This window comes from Sorex araneus, chromosome 3 (assembly GCF_027595985.1).
Source record: "Sorex araneus isolate mSorAra2 chromosome 3, mSorAra2.pri, whole genome shotgun sequence".
NCBI lineage: Eukaryota > Metazoa > Chordata > Mammalia > Eulipotyphla > Soricidae > Sorex > Sorex araneus.
Window position 1 is genome coordinate 129,218,473 of NC_073304.1, and position 26,806 is coordinate 129,245,278.

The following is a 26,806-nucleotide window of genomic DNA, read 5'->3' on the forward strand; positions in this document are numbered from 1 at the left end:
AGTAACGTCTGAACACTGCCAGATGATCAAAAAAAGTGAGCTAAAAAAAAAGAGGTTAAGTTAATGTTAAAAATCTAAAGCAGCTGGAATGTACTAGGGAATAGGAACTTTCAAAGAGGGAATGACAATAAAGGTGGAGGGCTTTCAGTTTCATGAACTGGCTCAAATTCCCAAAGTCTTTCGCAGTAATGTTGAAGACAGTCCTTCATTGAAGATGATCAAGCATTATGGCAAAAACAAAAATATGGAAAAATGGTCAACACTCCATACTTTTTCCCTTGTGGTTTTATTTTAATTTGTATTTTTTTTTGTATTTCATTACATCCATTGCTTTATTTGGTTCAGAATGATATCAAGACAGATCAAGATTGTGCGTGTGTGTAAATTTTTTTCACCTTATAAAACACTTCTGTTAAAGTTCTAGGTGAAATAAACCCAGCATAGTGAATACTGTGATGATGTCACTGAATGCACTAGATTTGGGAAGCCATCCATAATTTCTTTAGTTCTGAATAAAATTATTCAGAGTGGTAATGTTTCTGTGACCTTGGTTTTATGTCGTGTTTTTAAAAATACAAATTAGCATCAAAAGGAATCATTCCAGGGTCATAATCCAGCATCCTGCCTCAAAACAAATTTTTATAAGGAGGAAAGAACATTTTTATAAGGAGGAAAGGACATTTTTAATTGAACATTTTCAGAAAGCATTGCTACTGTGGACTGATTTATGGGCTATCAGGTACTTTTATGTATTATTCTGTACTTATATCGCATACCTCTAGCCCTGATTTTATTAGGAAGAACAGTATTGTGACAGTTATACTTGCTAATTTATGTATTGCTTGCCCTACTGTAAACTGCTCTCTTTTCTGTTGGAACAGAATCACACAGGTGAAACTTGCTGACCTTGAATGCTTTTGCTTCTTTGTGGTCAGTCTTCCTGGAAAGAAATCCCTAATAAATAGAAGTTGCTAGTTGAAACCCAATGCTTGACTGAAAGAACCTTTTCTAGATAATTTTGAGGTGAGATTTTAGCAAGCACAGATATTTATCCAGTCTTGTTCTTAGAATCATTCTTTACTCCTTTCCTTTTCTTGCACCTACCTGGTATGTTGGTAAACCCTGTTTGTTCTACTGTCAGAATATGCATACGCAGAACATTCTAGCCTTCTTAAAAACTCATATTAAAAATGTTACATTCATTGTGGTCACCAGGGTCTGAGACACAAACTCCTTTGCCTGGATTATTGCTCAGTTTCCTACCAGTCTTGTACATATAACTACATATAGATGAATACATCTATTCATATATATATGTATATAGATGTGTGTATAGATGTGTGTTATATATGTGTGTATATATATGTATGTATATATATGTATATATATATATAGGCACACACTATGGATTTGTGCTGAGCTAATGTTCACAAGGTTATATGTGTTGTTTTATGGGCTCAGTTTCATATGTCTTCAAATGTATGTTGTTACCAGACTACACCTGCAAAGGTGTCACTATGCCTCCAGCCCAGTGTCTTGGACTCCCTTTACCACTTGAACTCTCCTCTGCCCTCTGGTAACCTCAGCTCTGTGGTCACATTGTAGGTATTTGCTTCATCTGCAAATCAGAAGTTTTATGGGGTGGGGTGTTGGGGAGCAACAGCTGAAGGGTCCCTCTCTGAAATTTTCATCCCATCAGTCTTTAAATTGAATGCCAAGGCCTGAGGTTATAGTGCTGCTTTATGCCCTGTGGTGCCAGGGATTACCTCAAGGCTGCACCATACGTGGGCTTCAGGGAACCATAGATTCCGGGTTGCACATATGTTAGGCATGTGCTCTAACCTCCGTACTCTCTCTGAACTTGCATAGCTTGAGTGCGGACTGCTCAGTCACACTGACTTCTTGGCATTTCACTGACACACAGGCACGCTTTCCCTGGAGGGGCTTTGCTTCGGCTGTTTCCTCTCTCAGTAATGCCTTTCCTTTCTTCTCTTATCTACATGGCTAAATCCTGTACTTCCTGCAAGTTTTTGTTTAATATGAAACCTTCCCTTTTATTTAACCCTTATTCTTGACTTAACATTTTCTCCATTATGGTACTTTTTACATTTCAGCTTCTCTTTTTTTTCCAGTTGTATGTCTGTGTACTCCACATTAATAGCACTATCGAAAGTCTAGAGTCTAGATTCCATTTAGCACCATACTGTTGACCCTCTTGCCCATTTTACCTCTCCCCATTCTCCTTGCTCTTGGGAACCATCAGTCTGTTTTCAGCATCTGTGGGTTTAAGTTTGTTTTGTTTGTTCATTTTCTATGTTTCTTCATCTTCTGCACATTTGTTTTCCTCTGATATGTTTCACTTAGTAGAACACCCTCATAGTCTATTCATGTTGTTGCAAATGGCAGAATTTTGCCATTGTCTTCTAAATGAATAGTATTTCATTATGCATATATATTACATCTTCTTCCATTCAATAAGCATTTATCTTGCTTCTAAACCTTAGCTATTCTAAGTAATGCTGCAGTGAAGTTAACAGTACATATCTTTTCAAACTGGTGGTGGTTTTTTTTTTTTTTGTATTCCTTGGATAAATTCCCAGCAGTGGAATAGCTGATCATATGCTATTTCTATTCTTAATTTACTTTAGAAATCTCCGCACTTCTTTTCCCTCGTGGTGGTACCCCGCTTACATTCCTGCCAGTAGTATGCAAGTTTTCACAGACCTTTTTCATATCCTCATCAATGCTTGCTATTTCTTGTCTTTTTGATAATGGCCATTCTGACTGCCGTGAAGTAGTAGTTCTTTGTGGGTTTGAATTTATTTCCCAGTAAGTGGTGCTACACTTTTTTTTGCATATATCTGTTGGTCACCTATCTGTTTTGGTGAGATACCTATTTAAATCCTCTGCCCGTTGTTCAGTCCGGTCGTTGGACTTTTTGTTGGGTCCTGTAGATTGATTCGTACTTTGCATGTTATCCCTCTATCAGACATATAATCTATCTATTGTTTTTAGTGTTTACTCTCCCATTTCTAGCACTTACGTGTCATGGGGTAGGTTTTGGTTTGTTAACAGATGTGCCCCAAGTCCCTCAAACAGTGCCTCAGATGCTTGTCAGATAAATAAATGTTCATGCAGAGGTGATGGATCAGATTCAGGAGATCCTAAAGCCATATTGAATGGGGTCCAGGCTTCACATTTTATGGAGACATTGGTGACATATATCAAAACGTCATAAGAAAACAGCAAATGGCCAAAGTCACTGGAACCGGGGTTAAAGTCATCGTCTCTTACAAGGGAGTAGTGAGGTGCTGGGAGGGACCCTTCAGACATTGGTGGAAGGAAGTGGGCTTTCTGGTGATTGGGGGTGGCACTGATATGATGCATACATGGGAAGTATAACTAACAGTATTGTAAATGCTGGTACTTCAAGAAAAATGGACTTAAAAAGCTACGAACAAGGATTGGTTCTGACCCATTCATACTGCTTTGTTCTGCTGCTGACAGATTAGCCTCTACCAGCACAATCTAGAAACTTACATCTGATTTACGAGGCTTTTGGATTGGGGTGAGGCTCTTTTCAGGAAAAAGCCACTTTAGCAACCATGCAAAATAATCTTGCACCTTTGATTCCACTTCTCTGAAGCCAGCTGATAAACGGAATAAAAATGCCTGGGCATTGTAATTTCATGTAATGTCGCAAATAGTCCCTGAGGTCACGGCTCCTGTTGAGCTCATTTTCTGGCCTTCCTGTCTGACCATTTGTGTGCATTCTGGGCGTGGGAGAACTTTGGGTGAACGCTCCACTGCCTTTCTCCTGTTGATGGTGAGGCCCCTTGGCAGAGACCTGACCCTCTTCTCTTGCCCTTGTTTCTCCTGCATGTAGCTTGAATCAGTCATTTTGCGTTTCTCTTCCCAGCTTCCTTATCTAAAGCATTCCTGGGCTCTCTGTGCCTCCTGGTAAGGTTCAGGGAAGACTAGAGGGGTTTAACCTTCTCTTCTGCCTCTAAGCTTTGTGTTCAGGCTGCCTGCCAGTCCTCTCAAATGGCATCTACCCAGTTGCCCTAGGCACTGAGTCAGTGTTCTGGCCTTTTCTCTTGCTTCCTGCCATTTCCTTGCAGGTGACATTTATTTCAGATAAATGAGAAGACTTGCCACTTGGCTCTTTAAGAAATAACCGGGGCACCTTTCTGTCCAAGCCTTCTCTATCTCCTCATCATTTGAAGATCGCACACTTATGCACTACTCAGTAAGACTGAAATTACTCTACTTTCCTTTGGTGTTCTTCAGTTAAGGCTAGGAGAAACTGTCTTGACTTTTATACCAGGCTATAGCAGGTCAGGATTGTAAATTCTTTATTGCTTTCTGAGTCCTTGTCTAATGAGCTACTCTCTCTAAAGGCTATTTTATCAGATCATGTAATGTTATTGGTTGGAGGGACTCTAGAAATTAAAAAAAGAAATGTTTAGTCAGGAGCTTCTCTAAGCCATACTTTCTTTTTAAATTTTTAGCTCTTTTTCTTTTCTTTTTGGGTCACACCTGGTGAGCACAGGGGTTACTTCTGGCTTTGCACTCAGGAATTACTCCTGGTGGTGCTCAGGGGACCATATGAGATGCTGGGAGTCGAACCTGGGTCGGCCGCGTGCAAGGCAAATGCCCAACCCGCTGTGCTATCACTCCAGCCCCATGTTTAGCTCCTTTATCTTCCATAAATATTATTGTCATTTTAGATAAAATACACAGATTTTAGTTTAAATTCTAGCACCCATAGGTAAAGCCCATTTAGTAGTTTGTCCGTTCACATATACAAAAAGTGACTGAAAGAAGTGTCAAAGGGTGTGTGTTTCTGGCATCTTCCACTATCCTCCATACATATTTTTATGGTAGCATTATGGAAGTCATTTAGAAATGAGCCTCGTACTTCTCTCTAACTTGATCTAAAACAGCTTATGAGTGTAGCCTTGGTGATAAATCTAAATGCGTACTCTTTGCTACTTAGTCAGACTTTCTCCCAGCTACATTCAGGTACATAGACAATGTAGTATTCATACATGCATTCATCCATTTCAGCAAATATTTATTAAGTGATAGCTTATTGAGTGCCAGGTACACAATGTGACCTCATCCTCCCTTGGCTTACATTCCAGGAAATGAAAGAAGACATACAGCAAACTGGCATCCAATGATTATTGTGATAGATGGTGATAAATGTTATGGAGAAAAATTAAGCAGTAGCAAAGAAGATGGAGAATGCTGGGGCAGGAATGAGGGGAATTGTGATTAAGAGTAAGGAGTTTGACAGAGGCAGTGAAGAACTCTGTGGCTGTCCACCTGAAGGGTGTTCTTGGGAGAGAACCATAACACTAGGGGTGTGACTGTCACATGCGAGGAGCAGCAGGGATATTTTGCAAGTGGGAGAGGGTGAGGAAGAGCATTAATTGAGTGCAAAGGTAGAGATATGGGGGTTCTGGCTTCTTCTGTCCTTTTGAGGATGGTTTTTCATCTTAAAATACCTGCAGGAGGGGCTGGAGCAGGTACAGCAGATCTGGTTTGCTCCCCAGAAACCCAGGTGGTCCACCGAGCCTGCCAGGAGTGATCCCTGATTGCAGAACTAGGAGTAGGCCCTGAACACTGCCCCGAAAACGAGAAAATAAAATGTCAGCTGTCATTGAATTGGGGCTAGATATTTCTTCATTGGGGTGGGGAGAGGCTGTCCCTCCTATCACCAAGATGTGATAAGGAATAATGTCCCCAGACATCGCCGGATGTCCTCTGATGGACCAAGTCACAACTGTTTGAGAAGCACTGTTCAAAAGTGGAGACAAGACTTCAATACTGAGAATGGTGCTTGTAGTTTCAGAAGGCTCCTCTGGCTGATGTGTTGAGAGTTCTTTGACGGTGGGCACAGGTCAGAGCAAGGAAGCTAGGGAGTCCGTTGGCAAAAAATACAAGAAAAAGAGCATGTATTGGGCCAGGCTGGGGCAGGCTGGAGCTGGTCAGGAATCATCCTGTTTGGAATATTTTGAGTGAAGAACCATCACAGTTTGTAACACACAGAAAGGGCAGTAAAATATTGCCACAAGGATTCGGTCCTGAGCGCAGACTGCAGGCAGGGTTCTAGGGACATCTGATGTTTGGTTCAAATCTGTTGTCTTTGTAAACACTGACCATCCTCTGCTCTTAAAATAACCTGACAGCTGGGTGTTTCCCCTCCAAGAACATAGATGGACATTGAGTCACAGAGAGATTGGTGATTTCCCAAAGGCCCACAGCTGCAGGTGTTTAATCCAGAAACGTCTGCCCTCCAACTGGTTGCTCCTTGATGGACTTGGAAGTGATTTTATTTGCTTTCTGAAGTCCCCACCATGAGGTCATGATATAGTATTGTATACCCTGAGAGGTGAACTCAGTTGAGTAATTTTCCATGAAGAGAAATTCTCCTAAATGCTAAGATTTCAAATGGAGATAGTTATGCCATTTGCATTTGATAGCAGGATTAAAGCAAATGCCAACCTCAGGAAGGATTCAGTGGAGTTTTAAAAGAGAAAATAAATACCTGGCATAACAGGAACCAAGCTTTGTGATTAATTTTATTTTAAATGTCCCGAGTCACCATTTCTCAAAGTCTTATCGTGCTGAGCCATCCTTCCCCCTACTGGCTATGTGGCCAAATCATACTTAGAAATGCATTCTGATTCCCCCTCTGTGGGATCTACAGTGCATATCAGCAGACTGTTTCTCTTCCTCAATTATTAATTATCTCAAAAGTATGTGTCATTCATTTACTCTCTCATGTTTGCTGTATTTCTGCAGACTCCTGTGTTCTGTGTCCTGGCATTACCTCTGCATAATCACTAGGTGTACATGTCCCCAATACTTGGGTATGACAGTAGCAGGCCATTTTGTTCCATTTTCATTTTGCTACTGAACCTGTCTGACCTTTTCTGCTCTGTGCCTGCCCATCATACCCCGGAACTATGAACTGGATGCATTTTCTTGAAATGGACTGGGATACCAATGCATTTTGTTGAAATGGACTGGGAGAGCTTTTGCATCCTCTGGCCCCTAAAAGTAGGTTCTTTTCTTCTTTCAGTTATATAATCTGTGTTGAAACTGTGGGATTCAACGGGGTAATTGAAAACCAGGTGTTATCAGCAGCTGGAACCAAAGAGTAGGTGGCAGGGCGCTGTGCCCCGTGATTGATTCTGTGGGTGTCCAGGACATCTGAGAGGGATGTGAGCTGAGCTGCTCTGAAGAGCTGCCCGCAGGCCCCTCTGCTGTTCTGAGTTCCATAGCGTACTGGTGGCTTAACTGAAAACTACAGAGAACGCCTCTGTTTCTCTCCTTTCCAAGGGTGATTGATGCCAAGGGACCTGTGTTAGGAGGTCTGTGATGGTTTCTCCTTGATGAAGACTTGGCAGGCCAGATTCATGGGCATGGATTTTGTGTGTGAATCCAGTGAATCCAGTGCACTGGATTCAGAAGGGTTGTTTTTACCTTAATGTTCTCTTGTCAACAAGTTATTTGAAATTCTTAATTACAAGGACTCCCTGTTTAGTTTTGGCAGATTATTATGCAGCTTGTCATAGTTTTAAAAGCTGGCCTGCAATTCTTCATTTCAGAGTTTTCAGGAGTTTGATTTCAGAGTTTTCCATGGTGATGCAAAGATTTTGCAACTGAGGGGATTTCTTTGATAATGGCTGTTACCCAACATAAGTTGGAGTCCATTTAATACCTGGAGCAGTTCTGGCCTGGTGGTGCTCAGGGGGTTACCAGTGACACATGCCATGGTGCAGGGGTGGGTGGTGAGGCAGGTGGTACTGGGGACCACATTCAGAGCATTGCATAGGCCTCCCTTGAGAATATTTAAGAAGGAAATCAAACCCTTAAGCTTATCCTTTATATGCTCCAATTTAGGGTTTAAGAACTAGAGAATTCATGCCTTGACATATGAATAAGGAAATGCATAGTTCTCATCAGAAATCCTAGTTAGGAGCAGCGGTAGAGGTACATTTCTCATAAGTAGCACTGAAGCTCAAAGGAAGCTGGATGGATCCCTAGCTTTTTTAAGGATCCATTCTTCTCCCCCTCTCAGAGAGCCCGGCAAGCTGCCGAGAGTATCCCGCCTGCATGGCAGAGCCTGGCAAGCTACCCATAGCGTATTCGATATGCCAAAAACAGTAACAACAAGTCTCGCAATGGAGACGTTACTGATGCCCGCTCCAGCAAATCGATGAACAGTGATACAGTGATACTCTTCTCATTGAAACCAGTGCCAATTATCTGTGTGGGATTTTAAAATAGGTATACCCGTGGCATATTCGATATGCCAAAAACAGTAATAATAGATCTCATTCCCCTGACCCTGAAAGAGCCTCCAGTCATTGGGAAAGACGAATAAGGAGAGGCTGCTAAAATCTCAGGATTAGAGGAATAGAAACGTTGCTGGTGCCCACTCAAGTAAATCGACAATGGGATGACAGTGATACAGTGATACGTATAAAATCAACTTTTGGGTAAAACACAGAAATGTTTTCAGATGATTGCATACCAATGTAAAGGTTAGCTATAGCATTTCATTCATTTATTGCACGAATATTGATTGGTCACTTGGGCCTAGGGATTGTTCTAGGAGAAGAGTTGGTATTATTGTGATTAGAATTTTCCTCCAAGTGGCTCTTGTGACAGAGATTTGAGTGCTCATTTGTAGGGTAGGTAAGTCCAGGAAATAATGGCAGAAGAGTAGGGAAGTGAGACGATGAATAGGAAAGAAGCCAGTGAGGAGTATGTTATGGAGAAAGTGACCTCTGTGGACAGCCCAGGATATAATCACCTAAGTCTTTCTGGAAGATATTCTACCACAGGCCTTCACAAATGGCACACAAGGATAAGGCTCCTGCCTGTTTCAAGTTGAGGGCCTCGGGAGGATTTCTGGTATAGTGTCTGTACAAGCAAAGAACAATGTACCCTTGCAGTAGAAAGTTGTGGTATGAGATGAGGAAGTACCAAGAGCATGGGGATGAGGAATGATGCAAGCGGAAGTTGCCCTTTTGGGTAGAGTGGTGGAGGAGGTCTTTCTGAAGAGGTGTCATTTAACCAGAGATCTGAATAAAAGGAGAACCACATGGACGTCACTTGGAGAACCTCAAGTGACGGAAACAAGGGCACACATCTTAACCAGGAACATGCGAGGGGGTTTTCAGATGAGCAAGGAATTGGAATCATCATGAGGAAAAAGGATTGGCTGAAGCAGCAGAAAGAAACATCTTGCACCCTATTGTTTGTTCACTGCCTGTGACTGCATAGCAGGGTGATGTTGTGCATTAGGAAACTCACTGATGACCCGAAGAGAACCAGAATATGGGAGTTGCTCTATTTTAGTTTTTTAATAAAAAGTATAGAATCTGATTTTTGTGTTTTTCTTCCTTAAGAAATTGGAGGTGCCTGTCTAGAAATATTCAATTCTAAAATATAGAATCCATAATAGATAAAAGATGAAAATCTATTGTGATTGGGGGAATTTTATTATGTTTGTGAAAACCGGGCAATCTAGAGGTTGTTAATATTGTTTATCTTGTTTATATTCTCACTCATACACCTTTAATAGTTATTAAAATCTCCAAAGCAAAATTGGTATTTTTATTAAAGTGAAGAAAATAGTATCCTTAAGTATACTTTTTTTTGGTAGAAAACTAAGCCAAAATGATAGTACAGTGGATAAAACACTTGCTTTGCACGAGGCAGCCTGGGTTTGATCCCCAGCATTGTATGTATGATCCCCCTGAGCACCACCAGGAGTGATCCTTGAGCACTGAGCTAGGAGTAAGCCCTTTTCACCACCAGATATGTCTCCCTAAAAGTAGAAACTATGTATTGCTTTTAATGTATGTTAATTATTAAGTTGATCTTCATGATTTCAAACAACTAATTATAAGTGAGAGAAATCGCTGCTACTGAGAAGATTAGGAAGTGAAATGTAAAATTCTATTTTCCTTGACTTTTTGGGGGCTACACTTGGCAGTGTAAGCCAGTGCTTACTCCTAGTTCTGTGCTCAGTGATCACTTATCGGAATTCTTGGGGTACCACATGTCATGCCACAGAACGAACCCATGTCAGCTAAGTGCAAGGCGCGAGCCCTGACCACTGTCCACTCTCTCTCCAGCCCAGAATATAGCTGTTCATATAGAAGAAATGGTTCTCATTGTACTTGTTAGAAGAACAAGGCAAGGACTGTTGTTGCTGATGAAGTGGTTTAATAGAATAACTTCAAAGTCGCTCAAATTTTCTAAACAACACGTTGACATTATTGTTTAACTTGTTCCTACTTTGCAGCTGTTACCTCCAGTATGAAATGGCTGAAGTGGGTATGTTTTTCTGTAGAATTTCATTTGATCACTTTAAAATCAACATATGCTCATCTTCAGCTCATGTAGTTATTTAGATGTAGTTATTTTAATAAAACTGCCTATCTTGTAAGCCATCCTGAGAGAATTAACAGGGATCAGAAAAGGAAAATGCAGAGTGCTTATTAAATATGACACCTTTGTTTGCTTGCTTGACAGTTATTTTAAACATTGTTCTCAAGCTCATTTGAAACATTATATCAGTGTGTGTTTGTGTGTGTGTGTGTGTTTCTGTGTGTGTGTGTGTGTAAATAGCATGGCCATAGATTGTGAAGTGGTAAGTGAAGAAAGACGCAGGATCCTATCCTAGGACCATGTTTGGAACGGTCGTTTTACTCTGCAAACGATTTTATTTTTATTTTAGTTTTTAGGTTAGAGAAACAGGCTTATAAACAAAACTCAACATTTTCTAGCACAAAAGGGAATTCAATGAAAAATTGCTGTTTACATTAACTGTCCAGTTATTTATGAAATCATAAATCAGATTCTTTTCAGCTGGGTCTTGGACCAACCTGGTCCTCACACTTTAATGTGGATATGAATCACCTGGGATCCTGTTCAAATGCAGAATTTGCATTTAGTGCAATCTTCGAGATGGTGCAGATGTCTTGGTTTGCATCCACCTTATAAATTCCCAGGGTTTTGCACAGCTTGCTTTAGTGTTCACCTTGCTTGACTGCAGGGGAAAATGATGCCTTGGAGAGGGATCACTGCTGAGGGATCAAAAAAAATGAATAAGTTTTTTTTTTTTTTAGAGGTAAAGTGTGCCTGAAATTTTTCCTGATACAGAAAACCATTTTCATACTAATGGGACCCCTGAGGACCTATATCCCTAGAATCAGATAAAAGCGAATTGTGGCAATGGAGTTAGTCTTTGTTTTCTTGTAGTCCAATTTGAGAACATCTGAACTGCTGCTCCTGTGGCCAAACCTAGTTATTCAGGGAGGATTTCTCGAACGTTAGGGGCTTCTGAAGTAACTGAATTCGCAGTCATATTAAAGGACATCAGTTGCTAATGGCTTCAAATGAACGTCATATGAAGCATTGCTCAGTGTGTGAAAAGAAGCCTCAGTTTTGAGCAGTGAGGGAGGGCTGGTGTTAAGCGAAGAGATGGCCGAGACGACAGAAGAATGTCAGGTAGTAATTATAAGGACAGAATTCTCTTCTTAGCAACGGTCTGTGCATGGGAGGTGGGGCAGCAGCTTGGAATAGCAGAAGTCCCCACAGAGAAATCTATGTGCAGACAGATTCAAAAGCAATTGAAACAAGTTTGCACTAATGACTTTGGGGACCAGAGTGCCCCTATAATGGAAGAGGAGGGCCTTATTATCAGGGGTGACCTCTAATTTGCAACTGAAATGACTCTTTGGGCATGTAAATGGACACCTGGGTGGGAGGATTATATAATGTGTTAGTGGCACTCAGTGTATTTCTTACTGTAAACTTTGGATAGATGAAAGTTTCTCTTCTGCTTCTTACCAGTTCAGTGGTGGTTGATGGCTTTTTGCTGGTGTGCAGAATTCAGTCTTTGCAAAGATCTTGCATTTTCAGGAAGAATTGAAAGACAATAGCTATTATTATTAAGAGGGGGTGAAGAAGGGGTTAAGAAAATCATAGATGTGAGGAAAAGGCAGAAATACTGTGACCTTGGGCACGTTATTATGTCTAGCATCAGTTTACTGTAATGAGGGTAATAATCCCACCTTAGGTACATTGAAGCTGATGTTCATGAAGTAGCTAAGAATATTTGTAGGTAAGTTTTCAGTAACCAGAGTAGTTATTTTAGAAATTTAGCTTGAGGTGTGGCACATGATTAGATATCAAGATGAGAATGAGTTGTGAGTTATATTTAAATTTGAAATTTAATCTATTGGATATAACACCAATGAACAGGCGTTATAAGAATACAAGATGTCAAGAAAGTAACATGCTTATGGTAGTAGGAAAATTGAAAATTTTAAATTTTTTAGAAATGTGACAAAATAATTTACTTACAAAGCTCTTGATCCATTGAAGTACTGGCTGTAAAACTTGGGTGTAATGATTAGAATAAAGTTTGTTGGTGGCTATTGTAACAACTTATAGAACTTCTAGGTGCTTTCAGGTCTATGGAGCTTCTCCAGTTCTTTTCCTTCTAAAACCCCTTACTGACCTTGTTGCACACAACTCACTAACTATCCATTGGAGTCATAGCACAGCAGGTAGGGCGTTTGCCTTGTGGCCGACCCAGGCTCAATTCCTCCGTCCCTCTCGGAGAGCCCGGCAAGCAACTGAGAGTATCCCACCCGCACGGCAGAGCCTGGAAAGCTACCTGTGGCATGTTCAGTATGCCAGAAACAGTAACAACAAGTCTCACAATGGAGACGTTACTGGTGCCCACTCGAGCAAATTGATGAACAATGGGATGGGAAGACAGTGCTACAGTGAACAGTTCCGTAGATTTTCTCTTGGACCTGCCCCAGGACTTTTGCTGTTCTACATGCTATTTTAGAATGCATACTTGGGCAGAGTGATAATATAGAGGGTAGGCACTTGACTTGCTCGTGGGCAACCCAGGTCCAAATCCCGGCACTCCAAATGGTCCCTCCAGCTGTCAGGAATGATACCTGAGGACAGAGGCAGGCGTGAACCCTTAGTACTGCTGGGTGTGCCCCCAGATCCAACCAACCGACCAACCGAACAGAAAGAGAATGCATTGGGACCTGTCAAGGAATTTCCTGGAGCGGTCAGAGGTTTAAATCATCAAACTCCCTTATTCCTACAGTTTCAGATTCAATACTTGTGTGGATGTACGGGAACTCTTATTTCTTTATCCTTTTTTCAGCAAGAGGAAATCTGATAATGCCAGCTAAACATAATCTCTAGGCAAACATGCTGGGCCTTTCTAGGTATAATTTCAAGATGTTTTCATTGTTTTTCTATACATTTTTTAAATGTTCTAATTTGTTAGTTCACATTTATTTTATAAAAGGCAATATTTCACCTAAAGGTGTCACTCTCTAAAATAACGTCTTCCTCCTGGAAAGAAACAGTCAAAGAACATTGAAACAAAATGGGGGAAATCGTAGAGTGCTGTTTAGTTCAATATTTATCTTGTAAAAATAAAAAGAGACAGTACGTTTGCATCACTTGAGTGGTATTGCAGTTACGAGTTCTCATTCTTTATAGAAAAAAGGAATCAACAAAGCAAATTTATTCTTTCTGGTTCTAAGTTGTCAGGGAGTTACTGAAAGGGAACAGCCGTCCTATTTCTGTAGCAGAACTAATGTGAGAGAATGGTAAATTAAATAAGGCCAAGATGATTTAGTCAGCTGCTTCTGTCTCCTGAATGATTGCTTATAGGATCCAAATAAATGTAGAGCTTTGTGCTATTAAATAGAGTTATGGTTTTCAACTTAGAGTGAATTCTGTGATGTGGCTGAGTAGTCATATTAATGGGATATTTTTGATCACTCATTTGTCCTTAGATTATCTCAGCCCCAGAGAGATAGGGATGATTAACAGTGCCCTCTAATCATGAGAAATTGAGTGGATGGAGTGTCGATAAATTGGAATTGAAAAAGCCTTCTGAATTATTTCACCAGCAGTATCACTATGTTCCTAAAGTTTGATTTAACATTTTATTTCTCATGCTTGAAGTCCATTTCTAAAAATGGTCAAGGGATTTTTATTATAACCCACATTCAGTCTTTGATAAATCCTTGAAGCTGAGATGGGGCATCTTGTGGCTGGTGATTTCATGGGAGAGCTTTTGTATTTCAAAGGCAATTAAACATAGCTCAGCTGTACTCCTATGTACTTTGAGGGGTCAGAAAGGCAGGGAGTATTATTACCCAGTGGAACTGTGTTAATAAGTGTTACTAAATAATATATTTCATTCTGCTGGGGGGTGAGTGGGTGGGACCCACCTAGCGGTGCTTGGGGCTTATTCCAGGCCCTATGCTCAGGGGTCACTCTTGGTGATCTTGGAGGACGATGTATGGGGTATTAGGGGGTCAAACCTGAGTTAGGTGCATGCAAGGCATGCAACCCATCGAAGCATTGTTTACTGTAATGAGAATAGACTTGAATAAGTCCTTAGTTCCCAATTGGCTTTTAAGTTTCATATTTCTGATGGACTCTTGAGAAAGATGTAAGCTTAGCCATGCTTTCTCACATCATCTCAGGTAGTCAGCACTGAAATCCAGGTCTGTGGCTATTTATGGTTTCAGTCATTCCAGTCTCTTTGAAAACTATTCTGTATTATTTTTTTTTTCAGTGCCAAAGATTGGAAGCATATCAGTGGAAATCTATGCCTTTTCCATTGAGCTAATTCCCCAGTCTAACTTCTTTTTTTCTAAATATAAATTTTCTGTCTTGAAACATTAGGTTATCTTCATAACAAATGATTTTAATCTGAACAGCAGCCTTTACTTTCTGAGAGAAATGGAAAAAAAGTGCTACTGAATAAAATTCTATTCTAAACTCTAGATTCTACATTTTTTTTATCATTTCAGACGACTGATAGGAAAATTTTGAAATGATAATTTACTGTATTTTGAGCCTTATCTCTTCCTGCCTGTTGGGCCATGCTCCCCACTGCATTGATCTTCATCTGTTTACATTTCAATCATTTTGTTGATCTGTTATTAATTCTTTTGTCTGCAAATTTTTGTCAAACTCAGCTGCAGTAGCTGATATGGAATATTTTATATAAAAGACATTAAAGGGCAGAAGAGAAAGGATGGTATTCTGATTTCGATCTTTATTCAGGGTTCTTAATGACTTTTCTCTCAGTGCTTTCAGTGACTGTTCCAAAAGTCGGTTATTGGAAATGACAGTTTCAGTTTCCTGTTTTCACTGTTGACTCAAGAATTTGATTCCAGCTAGTCAATACAATCATTCGTTTCAACTTCTTTAAGATCCTTTTTTTGCAATGAACCTACTTGTTATTCCTTAGGCAGAGTGACTGTTTCTGTAACCTTTTTGATGCCAGTTTTCAACTTTGAAAACATTTCTTTTCTTTGGTTTTTTTTCTTGCATTAAGAAAAATATATGTATATATATATATATATATATATATATATATATATATATATATATATTTGGCTTTGTGAGCTATGCCCAGCAATGCTCAGGGCTTACTCCTGACTCTGTGCTCAGAAATCATTCCTGGCAGTGCTCACAGGACCAATTGTAGTGCTGGAATTTGAACCCTGGTTGGCTGTGTGCAAGTCAAGCACCTTACCCCATGTACTATCTCTCCGACCCCAATATTTTCTTAAACTCTACCTACACAGCCACTGTTATTGCCTCCATGTTGAAGTGTTTATTCTATTTCACCATTTTTTTCAGTGTCAGGTGGGGCCAGTGTCATCCAAGTCACTGTCATCACACATTGTAGACTTTTTATTTGCTTGTTGATTGATTTCTCTTCTCCAATCTTTCCTTTCTACATTTGCTTCTCCAAACAGCAAAATATTCCTTTAAGACATACGTCAGACTATGAAACTCTGCATCTTAAAATAGTTTAATTGCTTCCCATTTAACTGAGGAATTTAATTAATGTCTTTGCATGAGTGAGATCCCTTTACTTTTTAAATTTTATTTTCTTCTGGTGTTCCCCTTGCTCACATTCACATTGATCTCCTCAGCCTTGCAAACCACATTCCCTCAGGCCCTTTGCACCTGTTATTCCATCTTCCTGAAATTACCTTCCCTATGATCTTCACGAGACTTATTCTTTTACTTCATTCACGTCTTTTATCATATATTGACTTCATTAAAGAGGACCATACAGACACTCTTATCAAAAGTAGAAACTTTGATCACACTAGGAATGTAATAAACATTTTTGAGTGATAACAATAGTTTAATAGAAATTTAATTTACTGTTCCATTTATAGAAATAAATAAGGAATGACTAGAATGATCATTAGTGGCATAAGACAGGTATATATTACAATCAAGTGGAAAAAACATCAGATAGTAAAAATTATAATTTAAAACACAAACTAACAAACCAGAGATTCAATAACTTGAGTAACAGAGCTCTTCCTCAGAGCTTCTAATATTTATAGTAATCTATTGCATTTGTGCAATTATGTAATGCTGTTGGTGCAGTTTTGATTATCAGTTGATGCAAAATTGAGTATTATATCTTCTTTCCTTTGTGATATAACTTAAAGCTATTAATCTGCTTAATAAACTGCCTTTTATCATAAAACTTATGTGTATGTCTATAGCATATGAGCAGTTATATGTATGTTTCAATTTCTATTACATTTATATTAATGAAAGTTATGATGGATTATTTATTATTGTTAAATGAGATTATATCATTATTATTATTTGTAGATATTAGATACATACTTGTGGGACAAATATTTATTCTAGAATCTGATCTTATGTATGTTATAAAAGTATAAATTTACTTAACTGGCTGGAATTATTGCCTTATCTGTAAAAGGAAGATAATGTATTGTTGAATACAAGATACAAATATGTATTTCTCTGAAATGTGATCCTGAAGCTTAACAATTTTTAACTCACAGAAAGTTATCATCCCTCATTTAATACCTTACATAAGAATATTGTGGTGCTAAGTAATTGAAGCTGATATTATTAGACATTGATGATGGGAGTATGAAATGGTGCAGCTACTTAGAAAGAAGAGTTTAGTAGTTCTTTACAGCTCTGAACATATGTTTCTGTATGATCAGCAATTCCACTCCTTGTACTTAAATGAAATGAAAATTTATATTTATACCAAAACCTGTATATTAATACTTATTGTATTTTTGTAATATACTTGTTGTTTTGTTCAGAACTAGAAACAACTCATATGTCCTTCAGGTGGGGGATGAAATGCAAATTCATATATAAATATACATATATACATATATATATACACACACACAGTTCCAATGAAATACTACTCAATAGTAAAAAGGAATAAGATCTTGATTGGCACTTCAAAAGAGGAATACAGAAAATGCAGTATGCTGAGTGAAAGAACCTGGAGTCAGCCTCAAAAGGCTACACAATGTCTAATTCCATCTACTTAGGACAACATTTTGGCACAGAGATCTGTGACTATGGAAACTATAGGGGCCTGAGGATTAGCCTGAAACAGTTAGGAAGCAGTGGGATGATTATGTCTTGGTTATGTGGTGGTTACACATCTATGCTTTTGTCAATACTCTTAAAATACTAGAAAGAGTAAATTGCATGTAAAGAAAAAAAGAGTAAATTGTGTGTAAGCAAAAAGACAAAAAGATAATAAATGCAGGAAAATAATTATTTGGGGTGAAAAAAGGATTTGTTTGAACGAGGCATGTGTCTGAATTCAGGCATTGACAATGCCTGAGTGGATGTTTTCTGGGCGGGCAAGTACATCTGATTCTTAATTTCTCATTTCACTTTGTCCTTTTGACTGCGTTTTCCTTGAGAACCTTTGTCCTGTTTCAGCTCACACTCAGCATACCAGGCATTGGCTTTTATGGAAGGAGCAGCAGTGGCAGGAAGCCTTTTTGTTTTTCCCAGAAGCTCTTTCATATCTTCAGAGGGACCCTTCTAGCTGATTAAGGTGATAGTGCTGGCCACAAAGTTGTAAATAAATTTATTACTTTAGTTCCTTCAATAAAACTGAAAAAGATAAGCAGAAAACAACATCAGATTTGGTCGTTTTTCATCCAGATTACTCAGGGCCAGTTTATTTGAGCCAGCTCCTCTACGGACTGGTGACAGTCTGTACAGTTTTCTGCCAATCTGACAAAAAAAATTATTGCCGCTTAACTAATCATCATTTGTAGCCACCAGTCTGCAGATGTGCAAAGATTACTTCGTTCAGCTGGGCATTTGGAATATGTCTTTTCAATGTGACACCAAGATCTGGGCATCAGAGCTGCTGATACCCTCCACATCAGCAGCCATAGTCTGAAACTTGAAGAGTTTCCTGACTTCTATCATATCAACAAAAACCAAGTTACTGCTGTAGCATACATTATTGGACCCCACTGGGCAGTTCATGATTTAATTTCTCATAGGATAGGTGGTTGACCAGTTGTCTGAGGGAATTAAAAAAAAAAAAGAAAACCCAACCAAAAAAGCAACATAAATAGCAGTCTCAATGTTACACAGTTCTTGGGCAGAGTGTTTATGCCATTGAATGATTCTTTAAAGTGGGACCATACCTAGTGCCATTCATTTTCAGCTTGCTGATGTGAATACATTTTGTTTGAAGAATATAAATATGCTAAGATTCTCAAAGTCATGATTTGTGTGTGTGTGTGTGTGTGTGTGTGTGCGTGGGTGTGTGGGGGTGTGGAACCAGTTTTTATTTTTTCTAGATTATTTTAGGTCCTTCGCTCTGTTTTGAGAGTGCCAGCAGATTACAGTGAATCATGCAGATTAAAATAAGATTATTTTTTCTCTGTGTCTTTAGAGCAACAACTCTTGAGTTTCTGATGTTCCTATTCTTCGCTAAATGTGCACAGATCATTTTCTCTGTATGCATAGTTATTTGAGAACAGCAATAAAGGAGTGAGAGAAAACTGTAATTGATCACCCACTCCAGATTGCAGGAATGTGATAGGCACTTTTCATGAATTATTCCCTTGAACTTCACAACAGTAATTGAGGGAGATAATTTTTCTGCTTTACGAACAAGTAAACTAGGTTCAAGAGAGGTTACTTGGATTTTATTCTCAAAGAGAGCTATCTCTCATTTCAAAAACCACTCTCTTATACTCCTCAAGGATTCATTTGGGCATAATGTTTTCTTGTCTCTCTCCTCTTGTTCTCAGTTTCTGTGGAGGATGGATCTTGCACTGGTCTTTTGAGATTAAGTTCTGGGCTTTGTGTTAGACCTGGTCTGCTCCCTGTATCACTTTGCAGAGTCCCAAGAGATTTGACATGATTCTTCAAACTACTGTATCTCATACTTGCCACTTATTTCTGTCTCCCCCCCACCCCAAATTGATATTTTCTTGATAGGAAAAAATATCAAGACTTACCGTTTCATGGTTCTAAAGAATAGTCCACACAAAGATAAACTTGTATTTTAATCACTCCAGGTCAATGGGAAAGGGGTGTTGGTATTGGTGATGATGGGAACAATAGCAAAACTGGCAAGGGTTCGAGGATCAGTAAAAAGGTTACACTTTGAATCTAGTCTGTAACTTTTAGTTCGTGAATGCATTTAAGGTATTGTTTGTTAGAAGATACAAAAATATTTTTTTTTGCTGTTCTTGTTTTGGGGCCACATCTGGTGGTGCCCAGAGATTCCTTTGAGCTTGATGCTCTCATGCCTGCTAGGGAGGCCAGCTGGGGGTCAAAGCCAGGTGATCTACATTTACATCTGAAATATGTACTCCAGAACTTCAAGTTACCTTTAAAAACAGAAAAAAAAATGCTTATTACTGTTTATCTGTAAATTGGAGTTCAAAAACTTCAGCCTTGTACTATTGAAGAAATTTTTTCTCCCAATAATATATAATCCACTACCTGCCCAGGTTTGAAGGATTTCATTATGAATCCTCTTTTCGTAAGAGACTTCCAGAAAGCAAAGATGTGTCGTTTAGAGAGAATGTGCTGTTAGTGTAAAGTACTTTTGCTGCCCAATACTGCGGCAGCCGCAGCCACATAAGGCCTTTGAACACTTAAAATATGCTTTGAATAGAAATGTACTATAGTCATAAAACTACACCTTGATTCAAAGACTATAAAATATGTCAGTTTTCATTTTGATTGCATTAAGAAAATTCTACAGGTACTGTGTTTAATACAGTGTTAAGATTAATTTTATTTTTTTAACTTTAAATTTTCAGGTTATTGTAAATTACCATGCAACTGCAAACTGTAATACAGATAGAGTACAGGCAGGGAAGGGGCTTGCCTTGTACCTACTAGTGTTCAATTCCTGGTATCCCATGGTCCTTTGAATCTTGTCAGGAATTCTCCGAGTGCTGAGCCAGGAAGATGCCCTGAGAATAGCCAGGTATGGCTTCCCAGAAAAAAGCAACAAGAAAGAAAGAAATACAAAGGAATATCCAGTTCCCCTCATATGCTATGGTATAAAGCTGTGATTGACATTGGCTTTGATGCAATCCATCGCTCTTATTCTCCTGTCTTATGTGCACTTATATAAGTTTTAATTGGTGCATGCTGTGTGTGTAGTTCTGTGAAACTGTATCACTTGTATAGACTCCTTTTATAGCCACGGGAAAAGTTCCATGAGAACTATCCAATTGTATTGTTAATATTTTTTTTTGTGGAGTAGCATTTTCATGCTTCTTAAATGATACTTCTGGGGAGTTTAAAATTGCATATATTACTCACTTTTGTGCTTTCATTGTATATCTATTGATTCTCGTGTGTGTTTTTAATCTTTGTTGGGAGTAATCAACAAGCACATTTTCATAAAATTCTGGGCTTTCCTAATTTAAGTGGTGCATTTTGTTCTCTGAATCAATTTGTTTGGAAATGAACGGGGGCACAGAACCTTTCCTAGTCATTTCAGGAGAGTTAACACCATTTTAGCTTCCTCCCACTGCCACCCACTCTGTGTTTTGGTCAGTTCTTCAGTAAGAATACCTTTGTATTTCTATCCACAAAGGAGACTTTTTATAAGGTTAGGCAGCAAGAGGGGAATCTTGCAACAGCTGCCAGGATACTCAGTACACTGATCTGAGTCTAATTAAATGGCTCATATTTATCTGATATTTTCCCCCTTGGGAGATTCAGAAACTTTTTTTTTTCAATTTAATCTTCAAAAAGAAACCAGCTCAGTTAACTTATGAAAGAAGAAGCAGGACACAGGGACAGTTCAGAGCAGATTAGAACCGAGGTAAAGATAATACTATTTTCAATTAAAATTGTCTAGGGAAATTAGGTAGGCAGAGAACAATTACCTGGGCTGGCATTTCTCCAGTTTTCTGAAACGAAGACCCTACTTGAATATTCTAAGGGATCTCTGATGACCATAGGCACCAGAGACCTTCAGGGACATAGGATCTGAAGTAGATTTGAATACTCTGCCTGTTGTGATTGTTAAGTCAGATTTGGAGGCTGGAGAAATTCTAACAGCTTACAACACCCATGAGATGCCAAACAGCATCATTAGAATGAGGTGTCAGCATGTCATTCTGAATTCACCCCCATCCCAGCCTGGGGGCATAATTTCCCTTACTTTACTTTTTGGACTCTGTGTGTATGTGTGTGCGCGCGTGTGCGCAGATATGCGTGCATGTGCATTTCTGTCCTTATATTTTATAAATGAAACTATTCTACTTCACAAAACATCACAAAGTGAAATGTCTATGAAAAATAATATATAAGGACATAAATACAAGAAATGTCAAATGTACAAATATGCAAAGATATTATAATATATTACTTATAAACATAAGGTTCTATTTATCATTAAATGTATGTTTCTGTCATTTTTTTCTATATAACTCCAGGACAGGTGCACTGATATGTAATCACAGGACAGTATAGAGAACTGATTAGATTATAGTTCTTATCTCTGATCTCCCCAAGCATAGAGCCCTGGCATGGCTCTAGTTCTTAGCCAGTACCTTGTAAATACTGGGAAAGATCAGAAGCAAATGGCACCAGACACGTGAGCTTATCCAACCTACTTCAATAAATGAATCATTGAGAGCAAATGAGCCTTTTGTGCAAGGGTCATGATGCAGCATTGTGCCCCTTACCCCAGCTCTCTCTCCACTGATCCATCCTTTCCTGCAACTGCTATGGATGGTGACCCCTTAGTACATGCCTCCCCTGCCCGGGCTGGATGGAATTGATGGGTGCGCTTCTGATCACCTAGGGGAAGGCTCGCTTCCTTTGAAACAGGAAAGGCAGTCAGTGGGTTTTCATCTTTGTTCCTAGTGTTAGCTTTTGCTCTGTCACCATCTTTTAAAGATCTCTCAATGTCTAAATGAAGGATGGATGGTAGTAAAAGATTTTGAATGACTGAAAAGAAAAAATGATTCGATGAGAGTTTTCTCTTCTCTCCTTCCAGAGAGAAAGAAAATGGGTGGAGGAATGCTTGGATTATTTTCTTCCTAATGAGAACATTATAGATTTGCTTGGACAAGGCTGCTGTTAGTACAAAGGGTGTTTTTCTGCAAATCCCAGAAGCATTGCCCCTTGGCAGGATGACCTGTTGACCTTGGAGAGAAGCCAGGTTTGAGTGCAGTGCACATGCACCTGGCCACCACCTTGTGCTACGTAATCCGGGCACAAAGCGACCCTGTTTCCCTACGTGGAGCACAGCGGGGACGTAGGCAGGCGTGGTTCTTAAGGTGAAGGCACCTGGAGCCAGGTCATCAGGTCATCAGGCATTGAGGTCCTCTGCTACTTGCCCAGTGGCTCTGGATCTATGATGTTCCTACTCCGTATAGCAGTCCCTTATCTGTTAACACATTGATACTGAGATTTAATGAGTGAACATTGACCTTTTGGTAGCATTTTCAGCAGTTTTTCATAACAAACAATACAAAATATATTATTTCGGTTCTGCTTTGGGGCATGGTTCAGGATGGAAGCACCTGATATATGGCGGTGGGAAGGTGTCATGGTGGTGGGATTGGTGTTGGAGTAATAAATGCAATGAAATATTGTTAATTACTTTATAAAATAAAAAAGGTATAAGAAAATGAGTGAACATTGAGAATAGCATCAAGACATAGTCATTTCTCATTAATTGGTTATTATTGTGATTATTAGTTGCTTTGTGTCACAATGGAGACGTTACTGGTGCCCACTTGAGCAAATCGATGAGCAACGGGATGACAGTGATACAACGATATTTGCTTTGCTCCTTCTGAACCTCCTAGATATTTTTGCTCTCTAACCAAATGTTACTAATTTTCATTATAGGGGCCACAACCAGTGGTATTAAACCTGGGTACCAGTCCTATTATACTCAATTCTGTGGTGTGGCCCTGCCAGTTCTGTAGGTAGGATCTAACAGGGCTTGCGACTACTAGGTTCACACTCAGGGATGCTCATGAGCCATCTGGGCTATACTTCTTGGTGCTGGAGGTGGGGGTATGTGAAACGATCACAAGCAGGGCCTTACACATGTAAGGTATTTTTTGCTACACCCCTTTGAAGCATATCCCTGGACTCAAACATGCTTTGGAAGGTACATTTCTTAAAAAATTCTCACCTTTTATTTTTTCTATCCAAATGGAACTCTTAACATGCCTTGTGCATATGTATGTACTAATCATATCTTTACTTATCTTTATCCTTGTTCTTCAGATATTAGTGTGGTTATGCATATGCTTTGTCTATGTAACTTTTGAATAGCTAAGTCACTTGAGTGAAAAATAATTGAATTACTTGATACCGTGGGGAAAATGGGGTGTAATTTAAAAAGTTTCAGTTCATGAAGTTATTTGGATTCTTATTTTGAAAAGAAAGGGTTTTGTTGTTCTTGTCAGTATATGAGATATGTCATTATCATAATTATCATTCCCTCCTCCTCCTTCCAGTTTATGAAGGTTCCAGCAACATCTTACAAGGATTAAAGTTTGGTGGAATGCATGGGATCTGCATGGGGAAGAGCCTGGCAAGCTCCCCGAGGCGTGTTCATATGCCAAATACAGTGACAATGATGGGTCTCATTCCCCTGACCCTAAAGAGCCTCTAATGCGGCACCATTGGGAAGAATGAGTAAAGAGAGACTGCTAAAAGCTCAGGGCTAGGATGAATGGAGACGTTACTGGGCCCCCTCGAGCAAATCGATGATCAACTGGATGACAGTGACAGCGACAGTGACATGGGATCTGAGAGCTAGGTAATGTAACTCTAAGAACATTAATAATGAATCCCTGTATCACTGTAGCACTGTCATCCTGTTGCTCATCAATTTGCTCGAGCAGGCACCAGTAACATCTTCATTGTGAGACTTGTTACTGCTTTTGGCATATCAGATAAGCCACGGGTAGCTTGCAAGGCTCTGCCATGCAGGCGGGATACTCTTGGTAGCTTGCTGGGCTCTCTGAGAGGGACGGAGGAATCGAACCCAGGTAGGCCGCATGCAAGGCAAATGCCCTACCCGCTGTGCTATCGCTCCAGCCATAACCTATTCACCACTCATTTATCATTAATAATGAGTAGGTTAATTATTTAAAAATCCCTAGTTTAACTTTTCTATAGTCTAGTGACCAGTTTTGCTTGACATGGATGGAGAAAAAAAGTACATGAGGAAGGTTAGCATATGTTAGTGTGTAGGTAGCATTCTAAGAAAGCTCCATGACTCCCACATGCTGCTTCACACCCTGTGTAATCTCCAGGATTGTGACTGACGGCATGCCATTCTTGTAACTAGGGATGGCATGTCACTCTTGTAACTAGGATATATTACTTGACACAACTGATTTCAAAAATTAGAGTAGTGCAGAAAGTAAGCACTTGCCTTGCATGATGCTGATGTCTAGCAACACATCTGGTCCCCCTGACCCCTGCTGGTTATTACACTTAGGAAGGCAGCCAGGAGTAAGCCCAGAGCACTACCTCAAGCAAACAAGCAAAAGAAAAAACAAACAAACAAAACAACAATGGGCAATCATTTTGTGTGTAAGTGTGTGTGTGGTGGCAGTGGTGGGGTGCAGGGCTGTGGGGAGGCTTGCCTTTTAAACACACAGTGCACCCTTAAAAGGAACTGGAGAGAGGTGCAGAGAGGGAATCTCTTCGGGGGTGATTATCTGTCACTGTTTTGAAGATTATGGGGGGTTTGTGACAAAAGATATAAGTAGCATTTTGTAGCTAAGAGTGTCTCCCAGCTGTCAGTCATCAAAGACATGGGCCCTTAGTCCTATAAATGCAAAGAAGTGAGATTGACCAAAAACTGTTTGTGTACAAGAGATTAGTGACTAGAAATGGAGCAAGCTTACCTCTTTTCTCTCTCCTTTCTTTCTTTTTTTTTTTTTGCTTTTTGGGTCACACCTGGCGATGCACAGGGGTTACTCCTGGCTCATGCACTCAGGGATTACTCCTGGCGGTGCTCAGGGGACCATATGGGATGCTGGGAATCAAACCCGGGTCGGTCGCGTGCAAGGCAAACGCCCTACCTGCTGTGCTATTGCTCCAGCCCCTCTCTCTCCTTTCTTTCTCTCTTTTCTTTCCCTCTCCTTCCTTCCCTCCTCCCTTCCTTCCTTCCCTCCTCCCTTTCTCCCTCCGTCCCTCCCTCCCTCCCTCCCTCCCTTCCTTTCTTCCTTCTTTCCTTCTTTCCTTCCTTCCTTCCTTCCTTCCTTCCTTCCTTCCTTCCTTCCTTCCTTCCTTCCTTCCTTCCTTCCTTCCTTCCTTCCCCCTCTCTCTCTTTCCTCCTCTCTCTCCTTCCTTCCTTTCTCTCTCCTTCCTTCCTTCCTTCCTTCCTTCCTTCCTTCCTTCCTTCCTTCCTTTCTTTCTTTCTTTCTTTCTTTCTTTCTTTCTTTCTTTCTTTCTTTCTTTCTTTCTTTCTTTCTTTCTTTCTTTCTTTCTTATTTCTTCACCTCCCCCCCTTTCTTGTGCTCAGTGCTTGCTTCTGACTATGCTTCTGGCAGGACTCCAGGGAACGTAAGTGCCGCCAGGGATCAAACCTATGTCAGTTGTTTGCAAGACAAGTGCTTTACCACTGTACTTTCTGGCCCCCTTACAAACATTTTGATTTTTAACCTTACAAGACACTTGAGTTGGAATCCAAGAACTGTGCGTAGAATACCTTCAAGGTTGGAGAGATAGTACAGTGGGTATGGTACTTGCCTTGCACATAGCCTACCTCAGTTTCCTGGACCCCATTTGGTCCTCTGAGGCCAGGAGTGACCCACTGAACAGAATCTGGAGTTAGCCCTGGGGCCTGTTATATGTGACCCAAACAACAAAGGAATAAAAATTCTGACCTACAATAATACAAGCTAATAAATGTGTGTTGTTTTAAGCCAGTGAGTTTGTGGCATCCATGCAAGGGAATATAGGTGGGTAATTCAAAGCTATCACCATTATTTTGAGGCCCCAAAATGCGTAAAACAACTCATATTAAGCTCCTATAGAAAGCCTCAGGTTGTACATTTTCGAGACAGTTAACCACAGTAAGTGACAGATAAGGGAACTATAACTTTTCTGGGCAGAGTTTAGAGCATTTTCTCAAAGTGACACTTTTAGACATAGGGAGGAGCAAACAAATGGCTAAATTGCTCTCTTGCTAGACATTTATTGCATGAGAGTCAAAGAAAATTCCACGGAATGGAAAGGAATCCCCATCTTGCCAGGCTGGTGGTGACTGCTGCTGACTCCCTTTGGTACAGGCGTCAGAAACTCCTGAGGGGGAAGTAGGGAGCGGGGCACAGGGAAGGGGCTGGTCTGTGTGGAGGTGGGGACTGGGGGGGGATTTTCAGCTGGGACCCCTGTCTCTGCTGAATTTTCA

At 39.9% G+C, this 26,806-nt stretch overlaps 1 protein-coding gene across 11 annotated transcripts in view; it reads left to right on the plus strand.

Annotated features, from left to right (window-relative positions):
* The window catches only part of PLCB4 (phospholipase C beta 4), a 455,945-nt gene that overhangs the window by 130,720 nt on the left and 298,419 nt on the right, over positions 1–26,806 (plus strand). The window contains exon 1 of one of the 11 annotated variants that reach the window (XM_055131096.1): positions 24,106–24,199. The exons of the other annotated variants lie outside the window; for them this stretch is intronic. The gene's annotated coding sequence lies outside the window, so the exon portion shown is untranslated. Of the gene's footprint in view, positions 1–24,105; positions 24,200–26,806 lie in introns of those variants that run through there. 11 annotated transcript variants of the gene reach the window in all.